This window comes from Python bivittatus, unplaced genomic scaffold, assembly GCF_059951505.1.
Source record: "Python bivittatus isolate LINGU-HERP-01145 unplaced genomic scaffold, Pbiv_v1 ctg000840_np1212, whole genome shotgun sequence".
NCBI lineage: Eukaryota > Metazoa > Chordata > Lepidosauria > Squamata > Pythonidae > Python > Python bivittatus.
In genome coordinates, this window is record NW_028277113.1 from 37100844 (window position 1) to 37112055 (window position 11212).

The 11212-nt window shown below is 37.4% G+C and overlaps 1 long non-coding RNA gene across 6 annotated transcripts in view; it reads left to right on the forward strand.

Moving 5' to 3' along the window:
- The window catches only part of LOC148213731 (uncharacterized), a 95493-nt gene extending 89163 nt beyond the window's left edge, over positions 1-6330 (forward strand). For 2 of the 6 annotated variants that reach the window (XR_015794091.1, XR_015794094.1), the window contains one exon: positions 2062-6328. This is a non-coding gene — a long non-coding RNA (uncharacterized LOC148213731). Of the gene's footprint in view, positions 1-1638 lie in introns of all 6 variants that reach the window. The other 4 variants (XR_015794093.1, XR_015794095.1, XR_015794092.1 and 1 more) reach the window with 3 other exon arrangements.
- The last annotated feature ends 4882 nt before the right edge of the window (positions 6331-11212 follow it).

Here is an 11212-nt window from a genome sequence, read left to right on the forward strand (position 1 = left end):
CCTATATGACATCTGCTACTGGCTGCTGAATTTTAAAAAAAGGTGCTATAACTCTGAGTCATTTTCATCAGGTTCCTTCTCCTGAATAAAGTGAAAACCTGTGCAATTATATCTTTTGCATTAATCCATTAGCCAAAAGTGTAGGAGAAGTGCAGTGATTTATAGAGGACTGAGAATATTTAAGGTCATTGGGGACAATTCATTGGCTTCAGCCAAGGGGCTATGGGTATGCTTTAAACTTGACTTAATAGGAGTGCAATAATTAGAGTGGTTCTCACAATAAAAAAAAATAATAAAAACCCAACAAGTGTAAATCAGATGACCAGTTTCAAAAGATTAAAGTGTCAAAGGATGGGAAATTCCTGAAACAAGTCCATGGAAATGTTAACAAACAATAGAACTGCAAATAAGAAAGTAATTTTAAAATGTTTTCAGGGGTGATGATGTACATATTTTCCTTTTCAGTCTATACTGAACAGTATATTACACTGATCTTGCTCAGGTTTGTAGCCACAACATCTAACAAGGATAAGACACAATTTTAACAATGCTTTCTCCAGAACAACCCATGAAAGGTTAGCATTTTCAACTTATTGCCAATTACAATTACATAACTGATTTCTCCCATGAGATAAGTTTTATTGAAATCTACAGTATTCATTTCTTGGAGAAGGTTTACACTGATATTTAGACTGCAGTTCTAGCATGCATCCTTGTCAATTCCAGCTCAGTGCTCCAGCAGAGACTTTGCATGCAGAAAATTCCAGATTAATCTCTGACATCTCCAGGCAGATATATATATATGTATATGGTATAAGGCAGCTTCCAATGTTTTTGGCACTAAACATGCACATAAATTGCAGTATTATCATGATAATTTGTGCCCTATTCCCTCTTTTGTGGAAATGTAGCCTTGTCCACAATCCCATCCCTAGTTTTTCTTAGGTAGCTAGTCTATCACAGGTGACCTTGGAAGGTCACTCATGATCATTTTTTTAAAAAAATATAGAACTGTCTACTCCAACAGATTTTCTATTGCAGTTTGTGGAAAACCTTGTCCAATAGCTAGTGAATTGAACTTGATGAGCTTTATAACTTATATACCAAGAATGGTTTAGTATTTTTCCATGTATTTAGATTTGCAGATCTAAGACAAACAAGTACATCTCCAGAACTGAAAAGAGATTCAGTTGACAGCAACATTGTATTACCTACAGAGGCTAAATCCTCAGAGAGGTGTCTGGAACAGCAATAGACACAAGGATTTATGACACGGAACAGCAATCGCAATATCTAGTGCTAAACATTTAATCTAAGGTTACAGTTTTTACTACAGATCAGAGCTGAAGTCAGCAGAATTAAATCTTCAAGTGCATTTCAGCAATCCTAAATCCATTGGATGCTGTTAATAGTGGCAGACTTCCAAAATGCATTTCTTTAATAAGACAGTAAAATATAAAGTTTCCTTCTTCAAGAAGGGGAAGAAAGAAGCCAGCAACAAAGGGGTAATGAAAAAGTGATGCATCTGAGCCTTTCTAAGAATTAGGATCATTTATTCACAATTGCTTTTTTTTTTTTAATGGAAAGAACTATTTAGAAAGTAAAACCAAATCTTTATTTCTTTGTTTCCCCTTGTAGGTTGGATGAGGATAAGAATTTGCCAGTCAGTTGGTAGCCAATTGTCCCTAGGCTATCCAAAGGGATTCAGCAGCTGTTGGCTTCTTTTTCTTGCTTAACATAACTTTTTGTTCACCTGCAGCTAAAGTAAATTTATGCGGAACATACTGGGATGTTATTCAAGTCCCCAAGGCAACTCCATTAACTTTCCCAAGAGCTCCATTAAATGCTTATTAAAGCAAACAAAAAATACTTTCAGATAATGCAAAGGTTCAACATTAAACTTGTGAAAGCATGGAAAGACTGAGGAATGACCAGTATGGCATCCTTAAATGCCCTTTTTGTATTCTAAAATTGCTGCACATATGGCCAGGGTAATCACCTGCTGTTTAGACATCCCTGCAGGGCATTGCTTGGTCTAAAAGTACTTTGTCTTTTATTTAGATTTCTTAGGCTTTTAAGATTCTGACTTGATCCATCAAAATGGATAGCTGAAGAGGAGACATCACTACATGGAAATTTTACTTTACTTCTTGGGGACTATTTTTTTACCTGCCTTCTGAAAATAAAATCAAGATAGGCTTTACTCTTTTGCCAAGTACAAGATACCATGTGTGAACCAATGTGTCCTAAGAGCCAACATGATGCCACAGATTGCTGGTGAAATCACTAGATCCAAAGTTGGTCTGAGGAAATCTCAGTTTTAGATTATATCCAGCCATTGACATTTAGACTGATATTATGACAATTTATTTTTCTCTGTTTCTCTTGTATCTCATAGAGTTGTTGGGAGGATAAATGAAGGGCAGGGAAAGCTCTGTACAGAATCCTGAGTTTCTTGGGTAATGGAAAGTATTAAAATGTAATGAAGACCCTTAATTAAAAGTTGATTGTCTTGCTTCTACAAATTGAATAAATGACTGGAGGGGTTCAAGCTTCAGCTATGCTGGAATGCAGAAAACTCCTATATTCAAGGAAGGACCCTGGCCAATCATTGTTCATCCAAGCTCTTTGATCATAAATTTGTACTGGTAGAAAACTCTTTCTAACAATGGTCAAATGGCCATCTGTTGGTGGGGGAGCAAGATGATAGTGTGAAATAATGGTGGCATACATCTGTGTTGTTCTGTGACCCATTCCATGCATTGCCATCAGGATTCACCTTTGTCTCTTGGCCATTACTTCTGCAATGGCTTACATTTCTTATAATTTCTGGAAGGGTTTTCTTTATCTCTTTGCTAACGGGAGGGTGTGATCAGCTGCATTGTCTTTCATTATATTTGAGCATTTTAAGTTGATCCTATCTTGGCTATTAAAGTCAAGACAGGTTCAAAAATTTTGCCCACACATGCTGTTCCTTCTATATCTACTTCCCAAAAATTAAGATTAAACCAAGAAGTCTTCATAAGACCACTATTTGCATTTTATTCAAACCTGGAAACTCCTATCAGTTTTAGAACACAAATCTCTAGTTTTGCTATGGCACATTAGTGCCCCCTAAAACATATGATAAATTGATCCAATGCAGGATGAACTAAATAAAAGAAATTCAGCTTTGTTTTGCCAAAAAAACCTCTTCCAGGTAATACTATTTACGGAACAACATAATTCGTGGAAATTAGACTGCATCTTCATCATTCCACCAAGAGTTGTGAAGGTGTCATTAACCATTTTTAATTCACTTCTAGACCCAGAATAGCAGAGATGGACAATTTTTTTTGACTAGACAGTCACTCCAAAGTGGATAGCTTTCACTTACCCTCTATATTCTACAAAACTGACAATAGTGCTTAAAGAATCAGCCACAGCAAAAGGACCCTGCACATCAATATCCAATCAGGAGATCCAGGTGATCTTTCTCCAACCATAATCTCTGCAATGGGCTCTTTTTCCTAAGGCTGCACTGAAGGGAGAAACCTTTGGTAGAAGGGATAAGAACACTCCAGCTATACAAACCTGTGTGTGCTGGGAGACTACCTGACTAATGGCAGCCTATCATAAATATCTTTTACTGTGGACCCTTAAAGAACGGGTCTGCCAGTGAGGCTTTATGCTTTTCCACCCCCAAATTTTAACAGTCTTAAATTATCAATTTAAATTATCAATTAAAGTTAGTTTAAGATTCTAGTTTATTCCACACTAAACATCTATCTGTAAATTAATTAGGGGTTTTCCCAGTTTGATTGCTTTTCGTGTGTCTGCACCTGTGTGTTTTGTGCTTTAAATGAAAATGAAAGGAGTGCACATACTGATGAAAATGTTCATTTTTCTGAACGAAGTGTTCTGTGGATAACTACAAGAATGTTACAGATTCCATGGACTGAATGCCATTTTTTTTTCTTCCTAGCATTTCCCCGCAGGTGCAGCTTCCTCTTTTTTTGGATCAACTGAATGTTGATTCATTGGACTGAATACCATGTATGAACCTAACACTGAATGCAGGAAGTATGATCAGATTTGTAGTAGTAGTAATAACAAGTGTTATACTTTTTAATTTCAGTTGCAATTATTTTTGTGCTTCATGTTAAAAGGTCAATCATTAGAATGATATTTTAAAAATAGACAAATGCCTAAGTCAAGTAGCTTCTGCACTAGTCTTTGGTTCAGTAGTTTTCAACTTATTTTATTATTTAAAAGTTTAAAGTTAACTGAAAAATTGATGTAATTTCTTGAATCTCAATTACAATTTCCATTCTGAAATAATGCTTGTGAAATCCATAACAATTGCAGCAAATTAAGTAAAATAGGGATGATACTGCAAAATAAAGCTTCCCCTCCAAATGCAAAAATTGATGTTTAAAGCTTAAAATGTTAAAATGTTGTTATATGTACTGTATAATGAAGTGATAAATACCTATTTCCCCATATCCACTCCAAAAAGCTTAATTTTTAATACTGAAGGGCCAAAGAAGATCTGATGATCTTTCCTTTGTTCATTTTTAACATTCTTTTAAATTATTTAAATGATATGAATTGTATAATATTCTTTATAATAACGAGCAGCTCTCATCATAGAAAGCAGGGCAATGGGCAAGATAACAATTTGAAATGATTTATCATTTTTAGAATAAAGATTGCATAGTCTTTTCTTACTAAGGGCAGATAAGGGCAGATCTGCACTTTCTGCTTGGCCCATCACCAGTACAGGCCATTCATAGCTTCCTGATGGCAACAATGGATGACATTGTCCTCCTCCCACTCTAGCCCAATGCAAATGCATCCTGCGCCCGTGTTTTCCAGCTTTGATTCAAAACTGCTGTGTTCTGACCTGAGCTGCCTTAAGCCCTTCAGAGCAGATGATCTCCAGTATTTCATTACATTTTGTCCTGGGCTGCCAAGCTGCTATGTTCTCTATTAATTGGCAGTTGCTTTGTTTTTGTTTTTAATAATATTCTGATTAATCCAACATTGGGCCATTAAGTCAATGAACTATCCTCAACACTAGAAACTGTTGCTCCATTTAACCATTACAACTCCCAGTGAGCACTCATTCAGTTTCTGGCTAGGTTGGTTGACACATACAGTATTCCCTGTGCTTTCCCACCCTCTCCCCACAATACTCCAACATTACCTTACATTCCCTTAAAAAATATTTAAATTGCAACTAAGGACATTATTTTGGCTGAATTTCTTCCCTGGTATTCCCTGGATCTACAGAGGAATGTAGGAATGAAAGACAACCTGTTTCCTATTCCTTGATTGCTGAGCAACAATGGTACCATAAAGGAAAAAAAGAAAGTGTCTGTGTTAGTATCCAAGGAGATAAAGGGACCTGGGGGTGAAGGCATCCATGTGTGCATACATCTAAGAAAGCAAAGGAAAGGCATGGAAACTAGGAAAAGATAGGGGCTGGTGGACCAGTCCACAAAAGAGACAGTCAGCAAGATCTCCCTTTCCTGCATGGATGGGAAGAACAAGAAACAAAGGAATGACCAGTCACTTCTTAGAGTGGCCATAGTCCAGACTGAGCAGCAGCCCAGCCCCATTGTCAACCCTCTGCAATCTTGGAATTTCTGAAGCTGGCTTAAGAAACAATCAAGACAGCATGGAAGACAAAAGCTAAATCGCCCAGAGATGGCACACAGACAAAGTTTACATAATCACCTTCACAAATTTCAGACTAGAATACCTTTGTGTTTCCTTTCCTCTCAGGCCCATGAAACTTAGTCCATTGGAAGGCAAGGTAGAAAGCCGCCTAACTTTGAAGACCTGCTAATATAATTTCAATTTGCACAGTTCTTGTAAAACACCCATCCTTCCTCTGGTGCTTCAGCTTTGCAAATTTCTGAATGATAACAAGGCAGACAATTTACAGTTGATTTGAGTGTTTCTTTGCTATGGAACATCCCCCTGTCTTGTCAAGTAGAGTTGAAAAACACATTTCTTTCTCTGAAAGTGTAATACTCAACTCAGGCATAAAATATTCTGTGTGTGGTTTTTTTTTAGCTTGTACTATATTTCTGCTTAACTTTTAACTCGTCAAAAGATGTACAGTTCTCATGGCTTTTTTCTTATCCTTGTATTCTTAGTTTTGTCTTAGATCTATGACATAGTCCTGAGGTTTAGCAACTCTCTGAAGTAGTAAGGATCAGTGTGTAAATTTCTGATGTCTAGTAAATGACTGTAGAGGCAATTCCAATTGTCATTATTTATTAAATTTCTAAATTGCAACCTCTGTCTCCTAGACACTCAAAATGATAGAGAGGTAATGCACCAAGTTTATTTCCATAGATCATGCATTATTTTCAAAGTCCTGTGCATTACTTCAAATACTTAGACTCATATGGCCAGTATTATGTCAAAAGAATCCATGTATATTTTGTAGTCACTCAACAATTCTCCCTTGAGTGTCACAAAAGATGGCATCATGTCAAGAAAACTACTTGTGCCAACACTCACCTTCCTCCAGAATACACATCTGGAACTTAAGCTTTTCTGCATAGTGGTTTTTCCAGTGTTAGAACTGGTCAGTTCCTTTGTCATTCAATTGCTGAGTTACTCAGAAGGAGGGTTCAGCCACAAAGTACTTTTCTAATTAGCTGAATATAAACCCGAACAGCAAAAAATGGAATATATCATGCTACTAGATGCAATGACAGAAAGTACAGTCATGATTTACTTGGAATATTCATTGAGTCAGAACTCTAAGTTTTATCTTCCTTTGTTGTATCTCAAATGACACTTTCAGGCAGGACTGTTGTCCTTTAAGGTGTTCTGCCAGTGGATTAGTCCAAACCTGGTACCCTCCAAATCTTTTGAATCTTAATTCTCATATGTTATAAACTGAAGAAAGGGAAGAGTTTAAGAGTTCACTGGCAGATTTCTTCTTCCAAAGATTCCTTCTTAAAATATAATTACAAAAGGCTGCCACCAGGTGTTTTGCGTTTTGTTTGGGGCATCTAAATACATAGAGAGTATTTTACTTTTGGGAATATCTACACATTAATGCTATTAATACTGGATTTCCAAAAATTCATTTAACCCTTGACGATGGTGTGAGGACAAGCACAGAAATAAATGGTATGTCTGGGCAGTCAGGGTAACTGCAACTGCCTATCCAAAGTATTCTACAAAGTTAAATGCAAGTATATTAATCTTACAGAGAGCTGTAACCTAAACGTATAGAGTTCAGAATCTGAAGATGTGTTTCCCCATCTGACGGGATGCTTTTTAGGGTTAAGAATGGGATCTGATCTAAATCCCTGGAGAATGGAAAGGAATACTACAAGGAACTTCTGAAATAGTGAAGGGGCAAGGAGGCAATTATTCCCTTGCCCCAATGGATCATACTTTTTGGATTTCCTGATTTAATTAAGGTTTGTAAAGTGTCTAGGAATTCTAGGAATTACAATTCCAAAACATGCAGTGGATGCTAATGTGGAGTTAGTAGCTTCCAGTAATGAGAATAAAGATGTGGTCTGGATATCTGTCTATCTGTTGATAGACAGAAGGTCTACTCATTACAGGTCTGTCAAGTAGATCTGATGTTCGCGTCCTGCTATCATTCAATTGCCAGAGACACCAGCCATTTTTTGATGTTCTGTTCATGTATGACCTTCATATTCAGCATAACACTTTTACTGCCAGTGAAACAAAGTACTGTGATTGTGTACATAAATGAAGACAATATGTGAAGAGTTGTGAAGCAGCTGTGCTGAACATTCCAGAGGACCTAACTGCCTCGAAGCTTCAAAGACAGTGCTTTGCATAGTGCTAATATCAGAGCAATATATTCCAATATAATGCAGACACTTATTTATTTATCCAGTTTGTATAGCTGTCCATCTCAAACAAGTGACTTGGTGGTGAACAGTCATAAAATCAATTAAACCAATTAAAAACACAATACAAGAAGAAAAATTAAACTTACTTAAAATTTACAGTAACTAAAAAAAATTATTGAGGGAAGATGAATGTCGTAGTGGGTAGTAGGTTTGTCTCTGCGGTGAAGACATTGCCCTTGGTCAATACCCACTTAACTTCATTAATAGAGACATCCAGAAGAGAACTTCTGAAATTTAGCAAAATACCCATACCAATATATATGGGAATGACATATGTACCAGCCTCAGCCACTTTGATCCCAGCATGGCCAATTGCTGATGCTCAGCTGCTGGGCTTGCTGTTCATAGCCCATCCTCACCTGTCAACTTCTGGGCTGCAGGGCTCTTGATTCTGGTGTGGAAATCTACCTATTGCTACATCAATGCTACCTAAGGGGGAAAAATGATATGGAACCTTTGATTGCCATTGGCAGTAATTTTCATTTCTCCTCTGAAAGCATCTGTTAAACCAACAAAGAAAATAATAATGGAGCAATGGCCTTTAGTCAAGTATTGTGAGCTCTAGTCATTATTACAGCTGCTAATATTCACTGCAGGTTTTTTTTCCATGTAAGCAATCATGACAGGAATTAATGATCAGTGACCTACCAATGGTATTACAGTGATTGTCAAAAAGTGATTGCTCATACTGAGGCATCCATGCTATTCAAAGGAGTGGCACATGGGTAAGCCATGAGGGGACTTGCATTTGATCACAATGGCAAGTAGTGGCAGATTCCTGCTGCTTCCTGAAACAGAGGTGAGAGCACACGTAGATTCTAACTCAAGCCAATTTATGGTCCAATTTATGTCTTGACTCTCTTCCTAAGGCCAAGGAAGCTATAACATGTAGTAAGAATTTCTTCAATCAATGTCCAGAGGAAAAACAAATCACTCAGTTACTGACATAATATTGTATCAACACTCTAGTAAAGTTCTCACAAGGTGGTGACATGCCCCTGGGCTACAACAAGCATCTTGAATAAAAATCTTAGCATTGCAATATCACATCCCTAATACAGTCACTCCAAAACTTTACAACCATTACTATGTCACTTTTTATCCTTACCACCTCAGTTCTCAGCTCATTAAAAACAAACCAATCAACCATCCTTTCCTTTTCTCTTATCCTAATTTCAGATGATTTTTGTTCTCTCACTGGTCTCTTCCTGACAACCAGCCTTTCTGTCTCCCCATCCTTTTGAATCCAGTTTAAAATATACCCAAGGTCAGTCTGAACTGTTTGGATTATTTTCACATTTATTTGGCCATCAGGATTGTGTGACCATGGGCATGCTTAACATTTATAAGTCGATTGTTCAATGCTTTCTCTGGCCAATAGTTAAGCACAGACAACTGGTCAGTCAATCAGTCCTTTTGCTAGCAGTAACTGAGTGCCATGACCTGCTCCCTCATGGCATAGCCTAAACATATATCTTCAGTGCCTCTTCACAGAAATGTGAGAGGATAAATGGATAGATTTATGATGGTGGCAAATGCCTAATGCCAGAAATTCTGCATTTGGGCTCCTTCTTCTGGTAAGGGCTGAGCAACGACTGGCCCAAGAATCCCCTCCATTTAGAACACAAGCCCCTTAATCTCCATTCCCATTCAAACAAAAGGTCACTACATTACTGCTTCTGAAGTGGCATTCCCTGCCTTCTAACCATCACTGGTTACAGCACCGAGGCCTACATTACCCTACTTCTGGAATTGCATTTTCATCTGGAAGAACTTTCTGTTACTCCATTTCAACACTGAGATAAAGTACATTATAGGCAGTTTCTTAAATATACTAGCTAGAGTGTAATATTCATCATTATGATGTAATATTTATTAGGTTTCCTTTTAGCCTTTTAATAAATCCATGAAAATTCATGCATTTTCACTCTTCCTTTCCAGGAATGACAAAACTGTGTCTCACTACATGATTCCTATACTTCTATGTCTTTTAAGCCACAGACCCACCCAGGAGTCTTCAGTTCTGGGCCAGGCAGCTGCAATCCATGAGAGGGGAGACAATTGTAAATTTGTCTTTTTTCTGCTCCTTAGCTGTGCATTTGGAGATTTGCTCCATCTAGAGCAAGGACAGGAACCTGTGGTCCTCCATATGCTGCTAAATAACAACTCCAGTTATTATGATCAATGGTCCTGGGACTTGTAGTTCAGTAACATCTGGAAGACCACATGTTCTCTACTCCTGATTAAGTGCATGTGATTATATATTTATTTAACTGATCAATTTACAGGCTGCCTTTCTGTTCAAAATGGAATATCAGAGGCTTAAAGAAAAAGAAAAAAGAAAAAATACAGAATAAATAAAATAAAAACAGCACTTAAACCAAACCATAAAATCATTGGCTTCCAAAAGTCTTATTAAAGAGAATAATCGTTACAGATTTTTTAAAAGCAAAAAGGGTAGGAGAAATATACAGTTCCTAAGGGAGTACTTTGCAGAATATGAGAACAGTGCAGGGAGTCCATTTCTGAAGAGTGAGAGATGGCTTCTGAAAATGGGGACATCTTCAGAAGGGCCTATATGCCATCATGTCCTGACAGACTTGTAACAGAAGTAGCAGTTCTTTAGGTGGAAAGGCCTAAGCCATTTAGAACTTTAAAGTGTAGCATCAACATCTTTAATTGTACCACAAGCAGCATGTTAGGGTTCAGTACAAGACAGACTCTAGACTTCTCCTTCTTTGCCCAGATGTTAGCTAAAAGTGGACCAGAAGAAGCTATGAGGTTTCACAACAGATAAGGTTGAGTTCCAGAACAGTGAACAAGGTTCAGAACTCCTAAAGGTAGATTTTTAACTCAAAACCAGGCAAAAATCATGTCCTACTCAGTGAAGAAAAGGTCTAAGAGCTTTTCATATCAGGAAAGAATAGACTAGAACAACAATATGACAAGAATAGACTAGAACACAATAACTGTGTTATCTTCACTGCCATGAATTTTCTCTGGCAAAATGTTGGTAATAGTGTGCTTCAGCTGCTGGGGGATTAAAACTTCTGAATCTGACAAGTCCAGAAGGGGCCAGTTGTGCTTTATATGCTGTTATGATTATAGTTTCATTTGCTCTTTACTGCAAGTTGTTTTCAAAAGCACAATCAGAGTTGTCCTTAGTTCCCTAGTTGTACAGTGTCTATGCATGTGTCATCACTGGATTGCTCTGCACATTAGGAATGTCTGGTCTGCTGCCTTCCATGTAGTAGTTCCTTCAGAACAGATAAAAGTTAGTATTTCACAGAGTACAGAGTTAAATAATAGCA